General features: G+C 42.8%; 1 protein-coding gene and 1 non-coding gene across 2 annotated transcripts in view; both read left to right on the forward strand.

The window, feature by feature from the left end:
* The window catches only part of KCMF1 (potassium channel modulatory factor 1), a 100497-nt gene that overhangs the window by 30505 nt on the left and 46231 nt on the right, over positions 1-23761 (forward strand). The window lies entirely within an intron of this gene.
* On the forward strand, positions 8741-8987 carry LOC127552674 (small nucleolar RNA SNORD17). Its single transcript, XR_007951529.1, has one exon. It is a non-coding gene; the product is annotated as a small nucleolar RNA SNORD17 (small nucleolar RNA).

A 23761-nucleotide genomic window follows, 5' to 3' on the forward strand; every position in this document is an offset into this window, starting at 1 on the left:
CTGTTCATATTTGGAATATAGATGGGAACAGATTAATGTGTGAAATCAGCCTGAACCAGGTAGATGGGAGTCTTAAAAGCCAGGTTTAAGAGTTTTTATTTTAACTGAGGAACCATGAGAAGCTATTTGAAAGTTTTTGTGTAAGGAAATGTTAGAGAATTATTCTAAATTCTTTTGACAGCTATAGGGAGACTGGGATAGAAGGGGGAGAAATTGGACACTAGAGATCATTTATAAGGAGATGATTAAAAAAGCCCAGAAGAGAGGCAATGAAGGCCTAGCTGGGGATATAAATGGAGAGAAAGAAATAAGTGGAAGACGTGTGGTAGAACTGGCAGGACTTGGTAACTAATGGTGATTAAGTGGAGAAGTATCAAGGTTAAAAAATCTGGGTGGTTTGGCACAACATAGAGCCATAGGTTCAGAGCTGTCTTCTACATAGCCTTGTTTTTCACACAAAGAAACTGAGGATCAAAGAGGCAAAATCATTTCTCTGCCATTTCACAGAACTAAGTGTCAGTGCAAGCAGTAATGGGGTATATAGAAGAGGGAGAGCACTTGGGCAAGATCATTGTTGTCTCTGGGTTTTGGTTCTTTCTTCTGTAAAAAAGAGTGGGCAGATCAACAGATGTGGGGAGGGTTAGAGGATTTAGAAGGAGAAATGAGTTCTCTTGTGAATTCTTTGTGAATTTGCTACACCATTGGAACAATCTCTTAGAAATATCTCAAATGCAGACTGGGACGTGAGGCTAGGATTTGGAATAGACATTCTGCTTATGGAGCTGTGTTCATTTGAACAGAGATAATAATCGAGTCTGTAAGAGCTGTTGAGATCACCAAAGAAGACATTGTGCTGGGGAGTGCTGGACATCCCTACTGAAGTGGCCATTTATTTGTTTACTTTTTGGTTTATTTTCAATTCACACAAAGTGTAGTCATGCAGAACAAATTCCTGTGGTAATCTAAGTATTTATTAAAGATTTACTATGTGCTAGGCACTGTACTACAAAGCATTTCCTAGCACTAGGGTTACAAAGAAAAAGAAAATGTTGCTAATCTCTCTGCTGTTAAGGTGTTTACATTCTAATAGAGGAGCCAGTGTATGTATTAGACAAAGTAGATAAAAGATGAGCATCCCAGTAGTTGGAGGGGATTGTCAAAGATGGCACTTGAATCATGAAGTAAAAATCTGGGATTCTGAAAGACTGAGGTGAGGAAGAAGACTCTTCCAAGCATTGGGAATAGCCAGTGCAAAGGGATGAAAATGGGGAGTGCTGTTGCCTGAGGAACCAGTTTGGTGGAATTCTGTAGCGTGTATGAAAGGGGCCTCTATATAAGGAGACTGGAGAGATGGCCAAAGAATTGCAAAGAGAAGAATATATCTGGTCTTAGTGATAATGGGAAACCTCGGAAGTTTGAGTGGGATACAGTGACATGGTCGAACTTGGACTCTTATTACCCATCTTTATAACTTTCCCTTCTTTCCTTGAATAACGCCAAGAAACAACAATAATATCAATAATAAAACCCTAATCATAAACATGTATTTATAGTCCAGCAAACAATCCCCACGCTCACCTCGCTGGAAAATTTTCTGCCTGCATTTAGATTCATCACCTCTCTGGCAAAGAGGTGAGCGGCTGTTTTGTTTCTAGGCTAGTGGTTCATTATTGCATCGATTACAGTTCCAAAGTCTTCTAAAGTTTTTCTCTACAATGTTATAAAAATTATTCCAGTTGGGATACTTTTCTTTCACGCTTCCTCTGAAGCAATCCATTTCTTCATTTCTTATGAAATAATAATATTCCACAGCATATATATGCCATAATTTCTTTAGCCATTTCTCAGTAGAAAGATTCCCCACTCATCCATCCAGTTCCTAGTTTGGGGCAATTACAAAAGGAGCCACCTTAAATATTTTCTCTAAATAGAAATCCTCTTTCTTAGATCTCTGAGGGATAGTTCAGTCCAATAATAACTTTTTAGACATAATGAAAGGGAGCAGAAATGTAACATTTGCAGATTTTTTCCACAGTGGCTAAACTTATTCACAGTTCCATCAAGAATGCATTAGGGTCTGGTTTTCTAGCATCTCCTCCATCGTTTGTCATTTTTTCTCTTGTACATCTTTGCTGTGAGTAGTGGGCACGAATTGGAACCTCAGAGTTGCTTTAATTTGCACAAATCTGCATTTTAGGAAAATCACCTTGGCAGCTGAGTAGAGGATAGAGTGAAATGGGGAGAGACTTGAGGCATGAAGACCAATTAGAAGACTACTGAATAATCAACCTTAGTGTTTATATGGATCTGAAATGGTATAAAGCTATATTAGTGGAGAGAAGAGAGGTGAGAGATATTGTGGAGATAAAAACAGTGAGATATCTGATAACTTAATGAATAGATGAGGTGAATGGTAGAGAAGACTCATAGATGACACTTAAGATTTTGCTTAAGATTTTGTACCTGGATCACTAGAAGGATGGTGGGTCCATTAACAGGAATGTAGTAGGTGCTTAATAAAAAGTTTATTGTGTTGTAGCAATAAAAAGAGTGGGTGAAAAATGGATGGTGAACCAGCAAAAGATTTTTTGGGAAAGATTTCAGAGGAGTCAGAGAAAAGGTAGGTAGAATTCTTTTTTTTTTTTTTTTTTTTTTTTTTTTAGAATTCTTAATGCTAAAAAAAAAATCCCTCTACAGCATACTTGCTGAACCCCAGCCTGACCACCTTCAATAAGGAGGGAATCTTACTAACTCCAAATGCAGCCCATTGTATTTTTTGGATAATTGTGATCATTAGGAAGTCTGTAGTAGAAATCAGGACAAGAGGAATAGAAAACTCTTAATAAAGTTTCAAACACCCAAGGGGGAATAATCTCTATGAGAGTCAAAAATGAGAATTACCGAAGAGGCAGGTAAGAATGTACAAAAAAAATTAACCATTTAGATTTTTAAAATATATCTGCAGAGAACACATCCTAAAACAACATTCCACATTATCCTAAGGATTATGTGGGATGCGATAGTTCCAAGTATACAAAACAAAAGGGGGAGGGATAAATCTGATATAGGGGGAAGAGAGGAAGATCAAAGAGAGTTCAAGCGCTGTAGCTCAGACTGGATGGAACAGGGATAACTGATGACAGAGAGAAAAAAGGCAGAGCAGCCTACTTCTAATTTTGCTTCTGATTTTTCTGCCAAGGAGAATGACCTTTACTTTGGAAAAGAACAGAACAAAAATGGATAATAGGGAGTTGATACCCAAAACAAATAGAGATAGTAAAAATACTGAGCTGTCCCAGATGAATTCAAGTCAACCTGGCCCAAGTGAACTAACTAAAAGAACTTTGGTGTGAAGTTGAGCTACTGTTAATGAGTTGTGAACAATCATGAAGAGTAGGGGAGGTGATGCAGGATCGGAGAAAGCAAATATTCTTTTCAAAAAAAGGGAAGATAATACGGTTACCACACTATAGACAAGTGGATTTGACTTTGATCACTGGTACAATTCTGATATATTGTTAGAGAGATAGTGAACATCTGAAAAAGGAAGAGATTACAAGAAAGCTTGTGTGCCTTCATTAGGAACAAGACATGTCAGAATATTTTTTTTTGGACATAAATACTGAAGAGTATGTCAGGGGAATACAGTAGGTCTAGTTTACCTATGTTTTAGCAAGGCATTTGATAACAGTATCTATACAATTCTTATGAGGGAGATGGATGTGGGCTAGATGATAGTATAATGACATGGATTTGGAGTTGGTTGGACAGACCCAGGAATTGTTAATCATTTCATATCATCTTGGAAGGAGTTCTCAAATAGAGAACCCCCAGGGATCTATGCTTGGTTGTCAATGAGCTGTTTGTTGAACATTTTTTACCAGTGATTTGGATTGATCTGGACTAAGGCATAAAGTAGGCCGATCACATTGGAAAGTAGTCCCCAGCTACGAGGGATACTGTATGAGTCAGGATTTTGAAAGGATCTTGACATCGGACTGATTAATATGACAGTTTAAGAAAGATGAATGTCAAGAATTACACTTGGGTTAAAAAAATTTTCATAAGTACACAATAGCTCAAAGGCAATTTGAAAAAGAGCCTGGGTCGGGGCAACTAGGTGGTGCAGTGGAGAGAGCACCAGTCCTGAAATCAGGAGGATCTGAGTTCAAATCTGGCCTCAGATACTTAAACACTTCCTGGCTGTGTGACCCTGAGCAAGTCACTTAACCCCAGTTGCCTCAGCAAAAAAGGAAGGAAAGAAAAGAGACTGGATTTTTAGTGTATTATAAGTTCAACATGAACCATAAGTGAGATAGGGGGATCAAAAAAACTACTAAAAATTTGGATTTCATTAAGCTTCCAGAAGTAAAGAAGGTTGAAAGACCCTGTCAGTCTGGAGTATTCTGTTCTGGGCTCTACAGTTTAGGAAAGATATTCAGAACATGCATAGTGACCAGCTTCTGACAGTGACAGAGAAAAGCAACCAGAATGATGAAGGGCTTATAATCCCACATTGAGGATTGGTTGAAAAATCTAGCCAAGTTTAGCCTAGAGAAGACTGAGAAAGATAAAGTAGCTGTTTTCAAATATTTAGCAGGCTGTCCTATGTATGAGGGATTAGATTTATTTTATTTGGTACCAGGGCACTGAACTGCTATCAAGGACTAGAAACTGCACAGAAGTAAATTTAGGCTTAATTGTCAGGGGGAGACTTCCTAATGGTTACAATTATCCAAAAAGTAGATGGGCTGTATTTGGAGGTAGAGGGATCTCCCCCCTTGCTCCTTCCCTCTTATCTCCTCCCCCCCCCCCCATTGGAGGTGGTCAGGTTGGGTGGGCCTCAGCTAGTACGCTGTAGAAGGATTTTTTATTTATTTCTCAGGGTTAGGGTTAGATTATGAGGTAGCATGGAATGGTGGCTGGGGGCTGAACTAGAAGTCAGACCTGATTCTGGCCCTGCCTGAGACCATTGTTAGCTCTGTGACTAGCTGTGCAAGCCATCTGATTTGTCTGTAAGATGAGGGGATTGTATTTAAAGTCCTCTTAAGGTCTCCTCCATCTCTAAATCTATGATTTCTGACATAGATGGCCAGTCACTTCTGGTTCTAAAATGCTGTGGGAAAGGTGGGTTAGATTGTCCAACACTCAGAGTAAAGCAGTATCAGGGAAGTCAGTGCGTGAGAAAGTATCTGGGGATTGGCAGTGACATTTCCCAGAAAAGCATGGGGATATTCAGAGGGCCTGGGTTTGAATTTTGTCCTTCCTAGCCCTTGAGTTTTGGGCAAGTTGCCCTTTGGTGATTCAGCTTCCTCATATGGAGAAATTGGGGGGTTGCATTTGATGATTTCTAAGTCTCATTTTTGTTCTATATCTGGTGATTTTGGGGACCCGACCAGAGAGATGGAGGGCAGATCGAGGATTGAGAAAAGCCCTTCAGCTCTAGCAGTTAAGAAACTGTTGGTACTTCAGAGAGCGGTCTTAGCATGGTGAGTTGGGAAGCCTAATGGGGAGGAGCTGAGAAGGAGGAAGCAGGGCGGGAAGAAGAGATAGGGAGAGGAAACAGCTCTTTTTAGGGAGACAGGGAGAGGTAGCTAAGAGGTAAAATGTCGACCAAGGAGAGTGCTGGGAAAGGAGGAGGAAGCCCCGGATATGTTTGAGCTGTGTTAGGGAAGGGACCAGCTGGAAGGCTGAAAAGGAGAGGGTGATGGGGGCCTATTTCCTGAAAGGGAGATTGGGGGTTCTTAGAGCCCATGCCCAAGAAATGAAGCAGCCCGGCCCACAAGAGCCAGCCTAGTTTTCCCCCTCATGGAAGTAAGGTTTTCAAAGTACGAGACTGAGGCTGTCTTGCCTCCTGCACTTTGTAGGTGCCTGTATCTCTACCCTTATTCTTCCCAGTCCCCTTAATATGTATGTATGTTCAGCATCCTGATTAAAACTTTTTTCAAGAATTCAACAAGTAAGCGGATCATGCCGACTTCAAAGCATTGTGATGGTGGGGAATGCGAGATCACAACCCTTGTTCTCCAGGAGGGAGAAAGAGTGGCTCTCGAGCTGGGTTTCTAAGGAAGATAAGGGCAGATGTGGAAGGATGCAGTGCTCCTCTGCAGTGAGGGGCAGCTATACCAAGTTAATTTTTGGTACCAGCTCTTCTGGTTTGAATGGAAGATGGATTGTACTTGTGGAAGCAAGGTGAAGTCAGGCTGCAAGAGAGTCAGATTGTGGAGGGGCTGGAAAAGCCAACCTGAAGAGTTTTGTCTTGGAGTCACTAGGGAGTGATGGTTAAGGACATATATTTCATACTTCTACTTAGAAGGACACTTTAGTTAGAGATTTTAGCTTTATGTGGACAAAGACTTGTCAGAATACTTTTTGTTCAGGTTTCTTCTTAAATTTTTCCGTGTCCTCATTAGCAGAGTGGTTTTTAGAATAGATTAGTGACCAGGACATGGGAAAATCTTATTACTGTGAGCTCAACATTATCATGGTGTCCATTGTACTTCTGAGTATTGGTCTTGATTCATTGATAATCTGTCCATTCGCATTGATAATCTATTTCTCAGAATTTATGCTCATGTAAAATTAGAGGGGTTTTGTGTTCCAGAATATGGTACAATGGAAAGAGAAGTGATTTTGGAGCTTTGAAGACTTGAGTCCCCTGGTCTGAGTGTTCTAACCCTGACTCCTTAGGGTCAGCTTTGTCAAGTCACATAATCTTTTCTTTTTTGTCATCTACAGATCCAGTAGGTTAGCTAAAATGATCTCAAAAGTCCATTGCAAATTCTATCATGCAGATGTTAGTATAAATCACTTGGAAGGAATGAAAGAAGAGAGAGAATGCTTAACAAACTAAGTCAAACAAGCAGCCCCCAACACTGTCAAGTACTCTGGAACCAGATTAACATGGAATTGGGAGAGATTTAACTCAATAAACAAAAATAAGATAAACCTGGATAACAGGAGCCTTATCTAGGGATTAGTGGCCCTGCTTCTATGGCTTTTGACCCCAAATTGATGCTTGTGTTCAAGCTCTTCTTCAGGATGTAAAATTCTCTGGCCTCCTTGGGAGGCCTCTGATTGTTACAGAGGTGTGATGGGTCCCACACAGGGACACGGCTTAGTGAGAGTCAAGTTGTTACGGAACTCTCTGCCGTAAGGGCCAGGTTGTGATGGGGGCAGCCTCAGCCAGTTCTCAGAGCTTACATGCAGTGGGGTTTCAAAATGTTGCCCTTGTTGCCCTACCTTGCCATCTTGACCACAACCATGAGAGCTAAGTGACCGCCCTCATTTGGCAGAGAAGGACGCCAACATGCAGGGGAAACAGGGAAGCTGCTGGGGGGGGGGGGGGGCCAAGCCAGGCGAGGGCTGGGTCTCCTGGTCCAGGACCGATCGTCATGAGGGTGACTGCAGCCAGTCGGTGACCTAGAGAATCACTTTTTTGGTTAATTTGTCCGAAGTGACAATGGGCAGACAAATGGAGAGAGAACAGGTTTGGGAGTGGGGCTGGGGGGCAGCTCCTGGTCACCCTGGCGGCCTTACTGAGGGCTGTTCAGCAGAAAATAGAAGTTGGTCACTTTGTAGGGAACAAAGCCTCAGGTCCCCCAGGCTGCCTCCTGAGGTTGCTCTTAGGTGCCTTCTTTATTAATAGAAAAGAGCCTTAGGGTGCAGAAAAGGGAATGGTGAATGATGTATAATAAGTTTAGAAAGTCTAGACCATGTAGTGAAGAGATTATTCCAGAAAATTTATATTTCATCCTAGGTGTGATAGGAGCATTTAGAATTTATTGAGTAGGGTGGTACATTGTCAGAACTGCTTTGGGAAAATCACTTTGGGAGCTCTGTAAAGATTGGATTAGAGTATGGAGACACAAGGTGGTTGAGAGACCATCATCATTATCTCAGGGAAGCGTGATGAAGTCTGTTGCTAGCAAATATCAGTGAATACTTGCCTGGCATTCAAGAGTGTATTAAAACTGATCCCACTTTACCTTTACAACTGGCCTGATCTCCCTCTGCTCCCTAACAAGGACTTTCTGCTCTAGCTGAGCTGATAGGCTCACTGTCCCTCCCCTGTCTACCCACCCTCTCCTTCTTGTGGAGGCAGCTTGCCTTTACTTTTCTATAAAGTCTTTTGCCAGCTAGCAGAGGTGAAGGGGGATCGCGATAGCAATGCGAGCAGTTGTCTCCCTTTCTGCTTCCTTCTCCACTCCCCTGCCTCCACCCGCCAGAATCGTCATTTCCTATACAACACATCAGGACTTGCACAAAGAGTGGGTGGGGGCCATTCTTTCTCCAAGCTTATATATTAATAGAGTATGGTCCAATTACTATTTAGCCTCATGTGCTTGGGACCTCAGTGCATCAACTCAAGTCTCAGCCCATTACGCTACTCTACTTAGATCAGAGAGTAACATCTAAAAGAAAATGTGTGTCCTAGTACAACTTTTCTACATTAATAAAGGTAAATAAGAGCAAAAAGGATGGTAAATTGTAGATAGTTTGTTTCTCGTGTTAGCGGCGCTATATATTAAAATTGTCATGAACCCCCGTGGCTTCAAATTTGGTTGTAATTAAGTGGAATTTTGCTTAAAATATCTTGGGAATGGTGATTTTTCTTTATTGTTAAAGCATCTTAGCAGTGTTGCTTTAATTTTTTTGTGAATCCTGGAGATCTCTAGAAATCGTTGGCTGCCAATATTCCTTGAAGTAGACTGGAGTATTTCTTTGGACGGCTCTGTATGTGAAATGATGACGAAGTTTATCCATTCTCTGAGATCACTGTACATTAACCTTCTTGTAGCACTGTGTTCCTGTTTTAGGAACTCCGGGCTACACAGGCTCCAAATGCCAGCAGTCTTGCAGTGTTCTACTGTAGACCGTTGGTGTGGGTGGTAGCATTTAGGAAGGAATGGATAGTGTCAGCAGAGGTGGAACCTCATCCAGTGGAGGTCTTCTCTTGCCAAGATGAATAATGGGAGTCTGATCACATACGGCCACCTTCGAGTTTTGTACCCTTTTATAACGGTGAACTTACAGCTCAGCCATGAGTTTTCTGGGACATTAATGAGTTTGATATAAGAAGTAGAAACCTCTTTAGTCCTCAGAACCATCAGCAATATTTAATAACCAAACTCTCTCTGATTGCCACCGGATGGCACAAAATATAATAGAAGGAAAAAAAGTTCGTAGGAGCACCCTTGAAGCCGAAAGGAAAGCAGAGGCCATGTGCTCCAACATCTTTATTTTACATTTGAGAATACTCAAGCCTAGGAATTTCCCAGGGCTACAACAGGTAGTAAGCATCAGAGACAGGCCCTGAACTCAAGTCCTCTGATTCCAGATTCAGTAAGAAGGATGGAAGGAAAATTAAAGGAATGTGAATAAATTGTAGTGTATAATATAACTGATGGTTACCACCTGTGGTCACTAATGCCACAAATTGCATGTCCCTTTCCCTTTGCATAGTAGTGAGCAATTAAATTTATTTTGAGTTTTTAATAAAAACCTAACAGAAAACAGAAGTAAACATAGTATACATTGGTTTACATGATTTATTGCTAATAGCACACTGCTACAATGAAAAGAACTTTTGGTTTTGACTAGGTCACAAACATATGTCGCAAATCCAAATGGGTCCTCACTCCTGCTAGGCAATCTCACTATACCTCTGTTATCTACTCACTGTCCTACTTTTCAGAGTACCTCTTGGAAACCTTTTTATCCCTCCTCAAACCTTCATGACTCTGCTCATTCTCAAATTCTCTCAGCTGAAAATCTTGTCTCATGTTTTATAGAAAAGAAAATGAACCTGCTCTCTGTGACTGTCCTCTTGGTTATTTTCTATCATTTCTCATCATCATTTCCTTCATCATTCCTATAGGTGTCTTCTGCCACTATCTTCTCCTTCACTCCTGTCTCATATAATGAAATGGCCTGGCTCCTTACCAGAGCTGTTCCATTCCATCCTATCTCTTCTGTCATTCCCATGCTTTCACTTATATTTTTCTCTTTGTAGTTAAACTGGAAAAGATTATCTACAAAAAGCCGTTTTTCTCCTCTTCTTCTTAATCCCTTACAGTCTGCTTCTGACCATATCATCCCATTGATGTCTCTCCTGAGTTAGTGACCATCTCTTACTTGCCAAACCCAGTAGTCATTTCTCAGTCATTCTCCTGAGCCTCTCTGTAGCCTTTGACACTTTTCTCTTTCGATACCCTCCTCGTTCTGGGTTTTCAGAATAACATTTTTTCCTGCTTTACTTTCTACCTTTGGACTGCTCTTTTTGTCTTTTTTGTTGGACCCTCTTCAGGCCTTCCAACCGTCGGTGAGGGGCAGCAGCGAGGAGGTGCACTGGATAGGGAACCAGGCCTGGAGTCAGGAAAACCTGGGTTCAGATATGGTCCCAGCTTACAGCTGTGCGACTTTGGGCAAATCACTTCACCCCGTTCGCCTTGGTTCCCTCTCTGTAAAACGAGCTGGAGAAGGAAATGGCAGAGCCCCTCCAGTATCTGCCAAGGCAACCTCAGATGGAGACACGAAGAGTCAGACAAACTGGAATCATTGAACCCTCAGGCTTCTCTCCTGAACTTTTTCCTCTTTTCCCTCTCTACTACTTCACCTGATGGCCTCAGCTCTCATGGATTTAGTTGCCTTCTCTATGCTCATGATTCCCAAATCTGCCTTTCCTGCCTCAAGCTCTGGTGATTTCCAATCTTGCAATTTCAGTTGTCTTTCTCATATCTTAAACTTTATATGTTCAAAACCAAACTCATTGTCTTCCTCCCAAATCCTTCTCTGTTACTGCAAAAGGCAACTCTTTCCCCTGGGCCCTCCGATCCACAGCCTAGGAGCCTTCCTCACTACCTGTTGCCTCTCCTGTCCAAATCGCCCCCTCCTCCCCTAACACAACTGCCCACCTCTCAGGTGGCCGCACTTGTCCTTAGGGGGTGGCTCTCTCGCAGTGCAGAGCGGTTCTGTTGCCTCCCTCCTCAGGCAATTCTAGCGATGCTTCAGTGACTACTTATTGCCTCCAGAAGGAAATGCTTAGCCTGGCATTCGGGGTTGTAGAGAAACAGGCCCAGGGTACCTGTCAGGTTGGTCTTAGGGACCCAGGCAACATAAGCAAACAAGGAGCCCGGATCGATAGAAGTGCTGTGAAGAGGTCTGAGAGCTCCTGTCACATCCGCTCTCCTACTTGTGAGTGTTATTTATTATTGAATCTAACTTGGTCTAACTTTCTGTGCTGTTTTAGAAATGATGCAGGGCAGTGTAAGGCCGTGCTGGGCTGAAAGTCAGGAAGGCGTGGGCTCATGGCCCACCTCTGCTGCTTGCTGACTGGTCACATGTCATGAGATGATCATTTTTGAGCTAAAAGGGACTTTAGAGGTCATCTGGTTCAATTCTTTTTTTATGGATAAAATCCAGAGAAGTTCTGAGTTGCTGAAAGTCAGCTAGTAACTTACAAAATCAAAATTAAAACTGAAGTTCCCTGACTTCTAACTAGCACATTTACCAGTGTACCAGACTGCCTTTCCATTGGGTCAGAAAAACTCTTGATATTTTGTCACCCAGGAAAAGATATTAGTAGATTTTATTGACCATGTGTCTATTCTAGCTCCATCCTTAGGTCATCTTGTGCCCATATTGGGGAGGAAAAAGTATCTCCTCAATTGCATTTTGCCATTCTTATGTAGATGACTCTTAAATTTGTATTTTCCCCCCTAGTATCCCTTCTGAAGTTAAAATGAACATCCCCACGGGCATTCAGGACTTCTCCAAATTTACTGTTATACCAAACTCTATGTCCAAAACCATGCTTCTCTTTCACCTTAAACCTGGCCAACTGCCTTCTGTCTTTTCTGTTTGTCTGTCTTTTTCTCTGTCTCTCTGCGCTACTATTTAGCCTCTTTTATTTGAAAGATCTGTAAGTTGCCAGCCATGTGTGTAAGACAGTGTGCCAGATGCCAGAAATAAAAAGATAAAAATGAAACAATTCTTGCTCCCGAGGAACTTGTGTTCTGTTGGGGGTGATTCAAAATATGTAATTGCAAGTCAATAGAAGATAGTTTGAAGAAGAGAACTAGCAACTGTGGGGAGCAGAGAAAGCCGTGGTCACTCAGCTGAGCTTTGACTGAAGATAAGAATTCTGAAAAGCAAAGATGACATCACTCAAAATTTATTAAGGACATATGCTAAGTGCCAAGGACTGTGTAAGGATGTAAAAAGTCAAAATGGTTTCTGCCCTCAAGGATTGTACATTCTAATGAGGAGATACCCAAGTATATATACATGATAAATATGTATTTATTTATTATGTATCTATAATAAATAAATAGAACTAAAAGCAAAGCCGATAAATACAAGGGGGAAGGTACTAGTAGTTGTGAGGAAGTAATCAGGAAAAATGTTAAAGGAAGTGTATCTTGAAGGAAGAGAGGGATTTTGAGGGGCAGCCGGAAGAAGAAAAGGCATACTGGCCCTGATGGGGTAGCTAGTGCCGAGTTGCAGAGAGAAAAGTTGGAGGATACTCTGTGTGAGGATACAAGAAAGGAAAATCTGGCAAAAACACAGTGCAGAGTGGACAGTGGTGGACAGTGAGGCTGGAAAGGTAGATCGGAATATGGATGTAAAGGCTTAAAGACAAAGGTATAGCAGATATGTGAAGGAAGGAGATGGAAGTTTGACTTTGTAAACAGCTGGCAGTGTAGATTGGTGCTTAAAGTTTGTGAAAGAGAGTAATGGGAAATAAAGCTGAGAAAGTGCATTACAACCAGATTGTGGAGAGCCTTAAAAGTACTTAGACTGAAAAGAACAGGGAAGGAGCATGAGAAGACCTTAGCCTAGAAAGACTGTTTCATTAGCTTCATGGAAGGTAGATTGCAATGGTGAGAGAACAGAAATAGGGAGACTAGTTAGGAAGCTGTTGGAATAGTTTAGGAGATGAGAGGCTGAAGAAAGGTGATAACTCTTGGGGAGAAGGGGGACTATATCTAGATGTGTTGAGGAAGTAGAATCGCCTTACTTTCCCATATTCTCAAATTTCATTTATCGTTGATGAGCGTCCTCTTTCTCATCATGGACTTGAATACAATTTTGTTCTTAAGGAGAGTGATTAAGTTTAAAATTCGGTATACAAGCATATTTCATAACGATTTTGTGAGATGGCATAGAAAACTTGACCTTGTCTCCCATTTAGAAACACTCCTGAAAAACCATCTGTTATCTTTCCCTATGTATTCATCAAGCATTTTTAAACTCTTACCAGGTCCTTGTGCTAAGTTTTGGGTACGCACAGAAAAAGCAAAGATCAGTTCCTGTCTTCAAAGAACTTGCGTTCTAGTGCCAAAGATAAATCTCTTCTCATCTTGGGGATGTTTTTGGTTTCAATATTTGATTGGTTTGGAGAAAAAAAATTTGCTTTTACTTCCAAGATCTACATTGATCCCAAGAACTCTCTCTTGTTACAACAAAGTGTAACTGAGTAAAAATACCCAGACAAATCCTAAAGGCGTCACAGCATTCATGCCTGATTCTTCGCTCTTGTTTGACCCATCATGGTCTCTGCACACGTACACACATCCACAGTAGGGTTAAATCTTGTGAAATCTTTAAGTATAAGATCTTTGAGATTCTATTAGTGTAAGTCCTAACTGGTGCAGCCCTTGAGATCCTTTGGGGAGCTGTGAAATAACTGTTTTAAAGTGCTTTGGGCTTTTCTTTCTGAGCAGGGGAGCCTTCCCATCAGGCTCATTATAATCATTTATTAAAGATATACCCGTTAAACTTGGTAGTGTGTGTTCAGGGCATTACACTAACTGGCCTGTATTTGGAACCTGCGTGGGTAGCATTGCTCTTGATCGTTGCCATGACTTGCAAGTGACCTGGATTTAAGTGAGGCAGGACTGTGCAGGGTCTCCCATTGCATTGTGGGGAAGAAGACCCCAAAGAAGTAGAAACCCCAGACTGGCAGTGCTGTTGGATTAACCAGGCGGACACAGGAGCTTGAAAATCCAGGTGCAATCCTTACAGGATCATCCCCCAGCATGAGACACAGGTGAGGTGCCAGGGGAGGGAGGAGGAGGAGCTGCTGCTCTCTGCTGGAGCCATTCCCTTGCTCCTCTACACCAGGGGAGAGTGCGGTGGCCGCGGGGCCACGGACTTCACAGTGAAAACGGAAGGTACTTTGGGAACTCCCGCGCTGAGAAGTCACCAGGAAGTTTGGAGAGCTTTAAAGCCAGAGGCGGCTCAGTGATTGCCTTCCTGAAAAAAGATGTGCCCCCGAGAAAGTCCCAGAGAGCCAGGAGAGTAGAATTAGTAGTGATGAGAGGTCTGAAACCAGGGGATGCTAGACTTCTCAATGGGATCCTAGAAACCAAAGGCGAGGTGCCAGGAGGGTCGGAGCCCTGGTGCTGCAGCCTGGTCCTTCTGCCCAGGGCGATGCTGCCCCCTGAGGGCTAAGCTTCTGTGAGCTTCTTCATTCATGAGAAAGAAAAATCATGTCTGCATATAGTAGGTGCTTATTAAATAATTGTTGCTTAATGTCTGATTTAAGGTCAGTTTTTAGCACATAAAAACCTGCTATACTATGGGTAATGAAAGATTTTGAGGTATGGAATATTTTCCACTAAGTAATATTAGTTTATTTTAGGGTTTTTTCCTTTTAAAATGTTTTACTGATACTCTATGTCTTTAAAAAAAAAAAAAAAAGCTACATTCTTTGTACTTTCCCATGAGTCCTTCCAAAAGAACCCTACCCTCCCTTTTAAAGCTAAGTACAGTCAAGCAAAGTGAATCTACACATTAGTCATATCTGACAGTGCATGCTTTTTTTCCGAACCTGTTAATCTGCAAGAATTGTGAAGTCATCATTATTTGATTTTACAATTTTTTGGACAAGGTCTAAAATATTCTTAGTTGTGTTTACTTTTACTCTGTGCTGGTTCAGACAATAGAATCTTTTCTTTCTTGGGTTTTACACAGGCTGCTTTATTAAGTGTAACCTGGTTGAATTGAGTCTGCTTTTCATCTGCCTTTAATTTCAGGCTGATTCGCTTTCCCTTGGAGCTTCTCATTTGATTTCTGACTGGAAGATTTTTCTTCTTCTTTGGATGTTAGTTCTGCCACAGGACTTTGTGTTTGAAATTGTCCTAGCATGCTGATGCTCCCTCAGCACAGCCTGATTTTGGTTCTTGTGAAATTCAGACTTTAGAACTTTTTTGCCTGCTCTGTTGTGTTGGATATTTTGAAGGATACATGATTTCACCCTTGTGAGCATTCTCTCTAGCTTTGCAGGTGGCAGCTCCTCTGTGCTTTTTCCTCCTGTTTCATTGCTGTCAGAGCTGTCCTGTTGCTTTCTCTCCCTGGGATCTACTCTCTGGATCCCTTTTTGCTTTCATCTTCCTTTGTTTTCTTTTCTGCTGTCTTAAATTCTTCCCTCTCCTACCTGCTCTTGCCCCACTTTCATTCTTTCTCCCTTCTTCTCCACCCATTCTCCCCCAAGACTATGCCCTTATCATGATTGGGACTGTGTTTTGCTTTTTTGTCCCTGGTGCCTAGCACAGTGCCTGGCAAATAGGAATGCTTCATTATAGGTTTGTTTCTCTGTGATATACTTAGGACATCTTCAAAAAAAGGTGTTGACTCCGGAAGGAATCTGGCGATCAAATCCACTTTTCAGAAGTCTCTTCCTAACAACACAATGCCATATTTTCATAATACCTATTTTTAGTACTATCAAACAAGCTCAGTGAATCACAGTGGAAAAAAAGACCCATCTTTTCACTACAAACATCCTTCTAATGAAGTTGATTACATATCTTAGAACTCCAGGCTTTAAGGAACCAAAATTGTAGGTGATCCAAAGGACAATGAAAAGAGACGGAGTGGGGAAAACAAGTAGGTTGTCACCTCTGTCCTTTGTGGCACCTCTATCCACAATTGACATAGAAGCTGTCTCAGAGAAAATGTATGATAGAGGAGGTGGTGGGGTGGTCATATAATGAGAGAGTCTATATGTACGTGTCCAAGTGATTCTCTAGTGCCTAAGAAATCATTCAATCAGGGAATATTTCAGTCCCCATTATATGCCAGGCACTTAATATACAAAGCCAAAAGTGAGACAAGACTTAAGAGGAAGAATCTTTGAGTTAACCTTTCTGGAGAAACTATTGGAGAATCTTAACAAGAATAGCAAAGGATTAAGAACGTCTGGTTCTAATGGAAGAAATACTCATATTCATGAAATCACAGCTCCATTTAAGTAAATAAGATTGCCCATTTATATTTTAATAGAAAACACATCATTTCCTTAATAGAATTATCTCCAAGAAGGAGAATATTATCCCTTTTATTCCACTTTCTCCCCACATCTACCTTCATTAAATATCCATAATTACTCTAACAATAAGAGCGCTAACCGTGAATTTGCCCATAATCTTTCGGTTTAAAAAACGGAGAGGGAAAAACCCTAGCTATGCATATCTACCAAACTAGGATTCCCTCATTTTCCCTCCCCTGTCCTCCCTCAGAGAGGAGTGGTCATGTTGGAAAGAGAATTCACTAATGCACAAGAAAGCCGGCAACAAAACCACTGACCTCAGATGCCTTTCCTTAAAGGCACAAAGGAAGATAACAAAGTGAAGGACCAGGAGATGCGTGCGACATTAGAGACACTGCTGAGACATGGTTGGAATCAGATCTGGGGCTACCATGGTTCTAGGAGAAACTAGTGAAAGGGGTAGAGTAGCATGGAATGTCATTTATTATTAACACTAATAGGCATCTTAGGGGACTTTAAAGCTTGCAGAGCAGGTTACATACACTATCTTCTTTGAGTCTCACTACCACCATATGCGTTAGATTCTCATAGATTTCCATGATAAGGAAACATGAACTCAGAAGGAATAAGTGACTTCCCCATGGTCACTCAAGTACAAAGTGGAAGAGGCAAGGTTTGAACTGACGTGACTATAGGAAGAAAATACCCAGGAACCAAAGAAGGAAGTGTAGTGGAGAATATTTGGCCTCCAGTGGAGGCAGAACCAGCTGTCACCAGTGTCCCAGATCACCTGGAAGGAAAGTGGAAAGAAACAAGTTCCAGGAACAGATGCCTGGGCACAAAGGCGTGACGTAATAGGGATGGGCAAACGAAGTTAGCCATCCTGGGCTGAATCTCTCCTGTCCAAAGCTCATGATTTCTTGATTTGCCTTAAGGAAAATTTCATTGCTTTGACAAAATGAAATCAAAGAATTTCCCTTTTAGTCTTGATTCTCATCAACAAGAAGGGAGCTGATTATTGGAGGTCAAGAATAGGAACATTGGTAATCAGAGGGAGGGAGAAAGTAATCATTCCTTCTTAGAATTTGTGATACAGGTGAGCCATCCTAGGTTTTAGAAGGGAAGATTTCAAATAATTCTAAGAAAGGTCCCAAGCTCTACAGGGTTTCCCTCCTTCCTTTCTGGCCCTTCCCTTCTGCCCTAGGCCCTCAACTCTGTCCTTGTCTGTTGCTGAGCTCATCCACAGGCTTGCATTTCACTCTCCTGTTTGTGGAGACGACTCCCTTCTTTACCTATCCAGCCCTGCTATTTGGAGTTACAGTTCCCCACCATTAACCCGCTTCTGAATACTGAAAGATGCATAGGCAGCTCAAACACAGCTTTCCAAAACCCCAGCTTCCCACTCATCCCTCTTCTCCACCGTGACCCCGGAAGCTCGTTATCAGGGTGACCGAAGCAGCAGCAGGGCTCCTTCTCCTCAGCCAGAGAGGCCACGGACTGCACACCTGCACTGCCCTCCATCACATCTCTCACCCGCTCACGGGCTTGTATTGGTGTCCCGTGGTCCCTGGCACATCAGAGCCGCTTGATGAAAAGCTGCAGACTATTGACTTCTCCACCCACTCCCACAAACAAAATCAAACCCAGGAGCCATGCCCTCCTGGCCCCTCATATCCAGTCAGTTTACAGGTCTTCATAAATTCTGTCATCACAATCCTCGCCATGTTATCTACCCACTTTTTATGTTTAGCCTGTTAGCACTGTTACAACTATTCGTCAATCACGATGTTTAGGATGGTCTTCGGCTATAATTTGGATTAAGTCGATTCCAGTTAGAATGATTTGTGATTCTCATACTTGGACTAACCCTCTTATTTTCTATACTGTGTGAGTAAACTGAAGCCTCGGCAGGTCTGCATTCAGGCCAAGGGATCCTAGGCCATAGTCTTACTTCCAAGTATAGGAGGGCATAAGTCTGTCTAAGCTCATGGGAAAAAAGGCTTTAAGGGGTTGTTAGTGGTCTGAAAATTCAATATACAGGACAAGCCACAGTAACAGAAGAAGAGATCCAGGAGAGTGATGGACCCTGCCCTCATTGCCCCACACCGGAGCCTCTGGTTCAGCTCGGGGCACTAACAGCAGCATCGCTGAAAGAGCGGGGCGTGTTGGGCATGTGGAAGAGAAGGAAGGGGACTCTGGAGGGCTGTCACGTGGGCGCAGGTGTTGGAAGAAATGGGTGGGGTTCAGTGAACCAAAGAGACTTCCTCACAATTAGAATTGGGCAAGGTACCAAGAAGTGCCGTCTTGGGAGCTGGCTGAGGCCTAAGTGACCACTGGCAAGTATGATCTCACATAAACCTCAAGCAAGCCCTAGCTCAAGCAAGATTTCTGTCGTCTCTATGACTAATACAAAACAATTAATGACTGATTTGGGGAAATCAGGCAGTGAAATTCTAACCATTTGGGCAGGTGAACCCCTATTATGCATCAGTAAACAGTGAGAAGGGGAAAGTAAGGAGGTCTCCATTCAAACAAGGGAAACAATGAAATTTGACAGCTGAAGTATAAATATGACCCTGATCTAAACTGAGGAAGACCTTGGGTTATGAGCTCTCCAGTTACCTCTGTTTCTCCCCATCCAACTAGTGGCTAAGTCCTGTTGCCTCTGCCTTCCCAGCCTATCTATCACACTTCCCCCCCACCCCCCCTTTTCTCTCTCTCGGCTAACTTGGGGGGGGGGCTTCTAAGTTATTTTGAACCATTTTGGGAAACCTCTTCCATCTAAGAAGAGTCCCAAGTTGTCTCCTTTGTAAAAGAAAAGGCCTTGTCCAGATGACCTTCAAAGCCCTTCAGCTCCAAGTCCACCTGTGTAGTGCAGGAGGTCCTCCCAGCTCCTCCTTCTCTGCTGGAGGCCTCCCTCTTAGCCAGTCCGGCCCGACTCAGGCTCAAAGGTCCGGCTCTGACTGGTCACCATGGCCACATGCAGGCTTTGGCTGTCTTGCTGCCTTTCCCCAGCCTGGCTCTAACGTTGCCTGGCAGCCCTGATTCATGCTGGGCCTGCCCTCTCCAGCCCGGGTGCATTTGTGCCCGCGGGCGTCCATCCCTCCTTTCCTCTTGCCCTCAACTCAATGTCTCCAAGCCTTCAGGTCTGAGTCCAGATTGGAATTACAGTGAATAAAGCTCCAGGCCTGGAGTTAGAAAGGGCAAGTTCAAACCTGGCCTCAGATGCTTCCTAGCGCTGGGATCCGGGGCAAGTCGCTTTGTTTCTGTGTGCCTCAGTTTCTTACCTGTACAATGTATGTAAAGCAGTGCCTCCTTTGCAAGGTGGTGATGAGGATCAAATGAGAAGATAATTGTAAAGCTTTTAGAGCTACACAAACTAGCCCCAGTCTTTGTGGGTCAAGGAGCAGCAGAATGCTCGCCTCTCACAGAGTGGTGATCGAAGCAAGGATAATTAAATTAAATATTTAAATTTCAGAAAAGTGTCCACTTCAGTTCAAGTTTAGTTTACAGTATGTAGAGCACAGTTCCCCCTCTGACAGAGTATGACATGTACCTCTGCAGTACAAAACAGAAGGGGCTTAAAAGATGGACAAGCAAAGGGTTGGGGGGATGCAGGGAGATCTGTCAGGACTGCAGGTTGGAAGAGAGGGCTTTGGAGTTGGGACTTCAAAGATGGGATCAGAATTAAATGGGGTCTGTGTACGTGTCCCAGCCTAGCAGTTCCTGTGTAACTTGTCGTTTGGGGTTTGTAGGTGTTCAGATTTATAAACAACATTATCATGAATATAGCCATAGGATTCAACAAAGCACTTTTTGCTTAATGCCAAGTGCGGGTTATTTTGAGTCGGCATTTTTCTTGTAGTATTAGCTTCCTGTGTTTTCTTGTATTTGTACCCAATTTTGGTCAAATAAAAATGATATTATTACAAACTTCTTAATTTGAAGGTGTTTTAGGCATAAAAAAAGTACAAAAAGTAAAAGAAAATTGAGTGAGCATAAAAGGCAGGGAGCTTCCGAATTTATCAGAGACGAGCAGAAGGGCATGTGTGAGAGAGACCTATTTTTGATTTAAGATTTCTTTGCCTGTAGAAGCAAATAACAGTTATCTGGTACTTGTTATCTATTATTTAAGAATAACTAAAAACAGATTCAGCTTATCACTCCTGGGGAGCCGTCTTCCAGAATGCAAGGCTGACTAGACACCAGAATTCCTGGTAGAGCTCTGCCTTGATTACTGGCCTTTTCTCTGCAGAAATTCCTGACTCATGGCCCTGACCATGTGTGTCTCTGACTCTGTCTCTCTGTCTCTCTCAGGGGGAAGGGACTTCCATGACCATTTAGTTTAACCTCCCACAATGGATCCTCACTACAAGGATCTGTTAATCACCTACTGTGTGCTGAGAATTGGGGATCTCGGTGCGGAGCAGAAATGTCTGCTTGCAGTCAGCCTGCAGTTTAACCCTCAGCACTCATGAACACAGGGACAGGCAGGGCACTCGAGGGCACTAGTATTTGGGAAGGGCTTCACACAAAAGGTGCTGGCACTGCCCTTGTTAAAGAGTTCCAACAGGCAGGGGGGGGCAGTTCTTTTTTGGGCAGTTTAATCTTTTATGAAGCTTTTCCTTTGTTGTTTTGTGAACTGGGCCTGTCCAACTCTTCATGACCCCATTTGGAGTTTCCTCTGCCAAGGTGCTGAAGTGTTTGCCATTTCTTTCTTCTGCTTATTTTACAGATGGGGAAACTGAGGCAAGCAGGTTAAGACCTGTCCAGGGTCATATGGCTGCTAAGTGTCTGAGGCAGGATTTGAACTTGGGTCTTCCTGACTTAGGGCTGTACCCTAAGCCTGTAAGGCTGTACCTTGCCACTCTCATTTTTCCTTCCATCACCCCTCGGTTTTACTGCTTTTAAATTTTCCCTGGTCTCTGGGAGCCCAATAAGAGAAATATTTTTTCCAGATCACGGCCATTGAGATATTTGAAGGAAACCACTGTGGGTGACTAGGTCTTTTCTTCCCTGATTTTGTTCAGCTAACCCTTGAACAGCCTCATCTTGAAGGTTTCTTCCCTCCTCTTCTCCTTTCCCTGATCTCTTCCTGGCTTATGAATATCTTTCCTGAACACATGAAGATTGTGTTTTAGGACATTTAAGTTCACATGCAAGGCAAATTTGCTGTTTGGAGGGGAAGGGAGTAATTGATTTTAAAGCATGATTATTAATCATGGTTCAGATAACACTTTAAAGTTCGCAGAGCATTTTTCTTACAATCACCCTGTGGTTGTGAGGTAGGTAGCACTCATTTTACAGATGAAGAAACTAGGTTTCAGAATTTCCTATGATTTATCACAGCCAGTAAGTGTCAGAACGCCAATTCAATTTGATTCGAGTCTGGTGTCTTCCTCCATCATTAGCATCAGTGCCCTGGAGTCCATGCTCTAATGTATGTAAGGATGATGCCGTTTGTTGTTTCATGAACAGTGTGAAAGTAGTTTTATGTTGACTCATCCAGATCCCTCAAAGGGAGACATGGGTAAGAAGGCTAGTTGAGTTTAGGGATGTGTTCTGTAGCTATTATCTGTTCGGATTGATTAGCCAGCCCTCCTACAACTGCATTTGGTGAAAGAAGCTGAGTGAAAAACTTGGGGGTGCCCGGTGCACTTCCATTTGGGCTTAGACAACATCTTACAACGGTGAGACAAAAGCGGCTTGCTTTTTGAGAAGCACAGGTATAGAATCACACAATCATCTTATGCTGTGCTGGCTTTAAAAATTAAACAAAACTAAATTTTGGCTTCTGGTACCTTAAGGACTTGCTGATTTTCCTTTTTATGATTACATAAAGCTAACCAACAGTTCTTTAAGCCACAAGTTTAAGCTTAACCCTTGCCATCTCCTAATTTTCCTGTTAGGGTAAAGAGCAACCTTCTCCCATTCCCTCGGGCTCACAACCTAGGAGGCTCCCCATTATCTCCCACCCCCCAGATCCATGTGTTGGCAAGGCCGGTGGGTTTCACCCCTTCAGCATCTCCCCTCCGAGGCTGCCCCCATTCTAAGGCAGGTTCCCCTCTGGTGCTGGGCCTGTCCTGCAGAGGAGGCTCTCAGGGGCTTAACCCTTGCAAGTGCTTTTCCTAAACTTTGTGGATTCTCCTCCACAAATTCTGGCAGCTTCCTGTGGCCCTAGAGATGTGCTACAGGGTGCTCCGGCTCCCAGAGCCCTCCAGCCTTTCTCCTCCCTCCCTGACACACTGACATCCAGGTCCCCGGCCTCCCGGCACTGCCTCTGACTGAACCCTTCCCCTCCTCATTTCAGCCTCTTGGCTCCTCTGCTTCCTCCAGGTCCCAACCCCAGTCCTGCCTTGTACAGGAAGCCTTTGCCCCCGCTCTGAGTTCTGGAGCCCACTCAGGCCTCTGCAGCTCGCCTATCCTGGGGGCCTTCCTCTGGAATCTCTTCCCACTGACTCATCAGGTACAATTTGGGAGCGGTTCAGGGTTTGACCTAATAGTTCTGACCCAGGAGCACCCTCACGTCATTTCTGAATGTTCATGATCTTAGAATAGGAATTGGCGTCCTTTCAGAAGAATTGTACCATGCTTTTTTGTTTCATTCACGAGTAAGAAAATGTTGAGGGTAGGAAGGCCATGGGTCAGAAGGAAAAATCCGATAGTTCTTCCTTGAAGAGGAAGTAGAAATTGCTTTTGCAAGACTTAGAACAAGGGAATAACCGCCAAGGTTCTGGCAATGTGAGTACTGGCTACCTCAAGGTAGGATTGGACCATCCCATCAGAAGCAGCTGAAAGAAGGCTGAGGGATTAGGCAACAACAGCTCCCTGATCAAATGCATAGGACACCCTCAGTACTTCTTATTCATTCTTGGTAGGAAGAGAGGAAGGAAAAAGCGTTATTAATACCCATTTCCCCTAGGCCAGACTCAGGGAGCTATTGTTTTAAAAGCATTTTGCTAACTGAAAACATTTTGTAAACACTTAGCTACTGATCTTGGACATCATCAGAGATAGTTGATGCAAAGATTTTTTTTTTTTTTTTTTTTTTTTTTTGCCTTCTCTTCCTTGTCAGCTATTGAATTTCTGCCCATCCTCTAAAATTCAATTCAAATGCCACTCCCTTCAGGACCCTTCCCATGTCTGCTCAGTTGGAAACAGCTGCACTATCTCGCACCATAGATAGCACTTTACCTTGCACCTCTCTGAGGCATGCAGAACTTTTAAAAATTATTATTATAGTTATATGCTGTGAACATTTGCCAAGCTATGAGTACCTGGTAGGTACAAAGTGAGTAATCTCAACTTTTTACCTCCCTCAGTGCTGCGCACACAGCAAGTACTTAATTGATGTTTGCTGAATCAGAAATTAGGAAAAGAGGATTTTAAGAAAACTTGCTTACTTTCATTACTATAAATAGAATAAAGAAACTATGTGATCCTGGCAATATTAACCATCAAAAACCCCAGAACTTTAGGCCTGAA

Source organism: Antechinus flavipes, chromosome 2 (assembly GCF_016432865.1).
Source record: "Antechinus flavipes isolate AdamAnt ecotype Samford, QLD, Australia chromosome 2, AdamAnt_v2, whole genome shotgun sequence".
Classification (NCBI taxonomy): domain Eukaryota; kingdom Metazoa; phylum Chordata; class Mammalia; order Dasyuromorphia; family Dasyuridae; genus Antechinus; species Antechinus flavipes.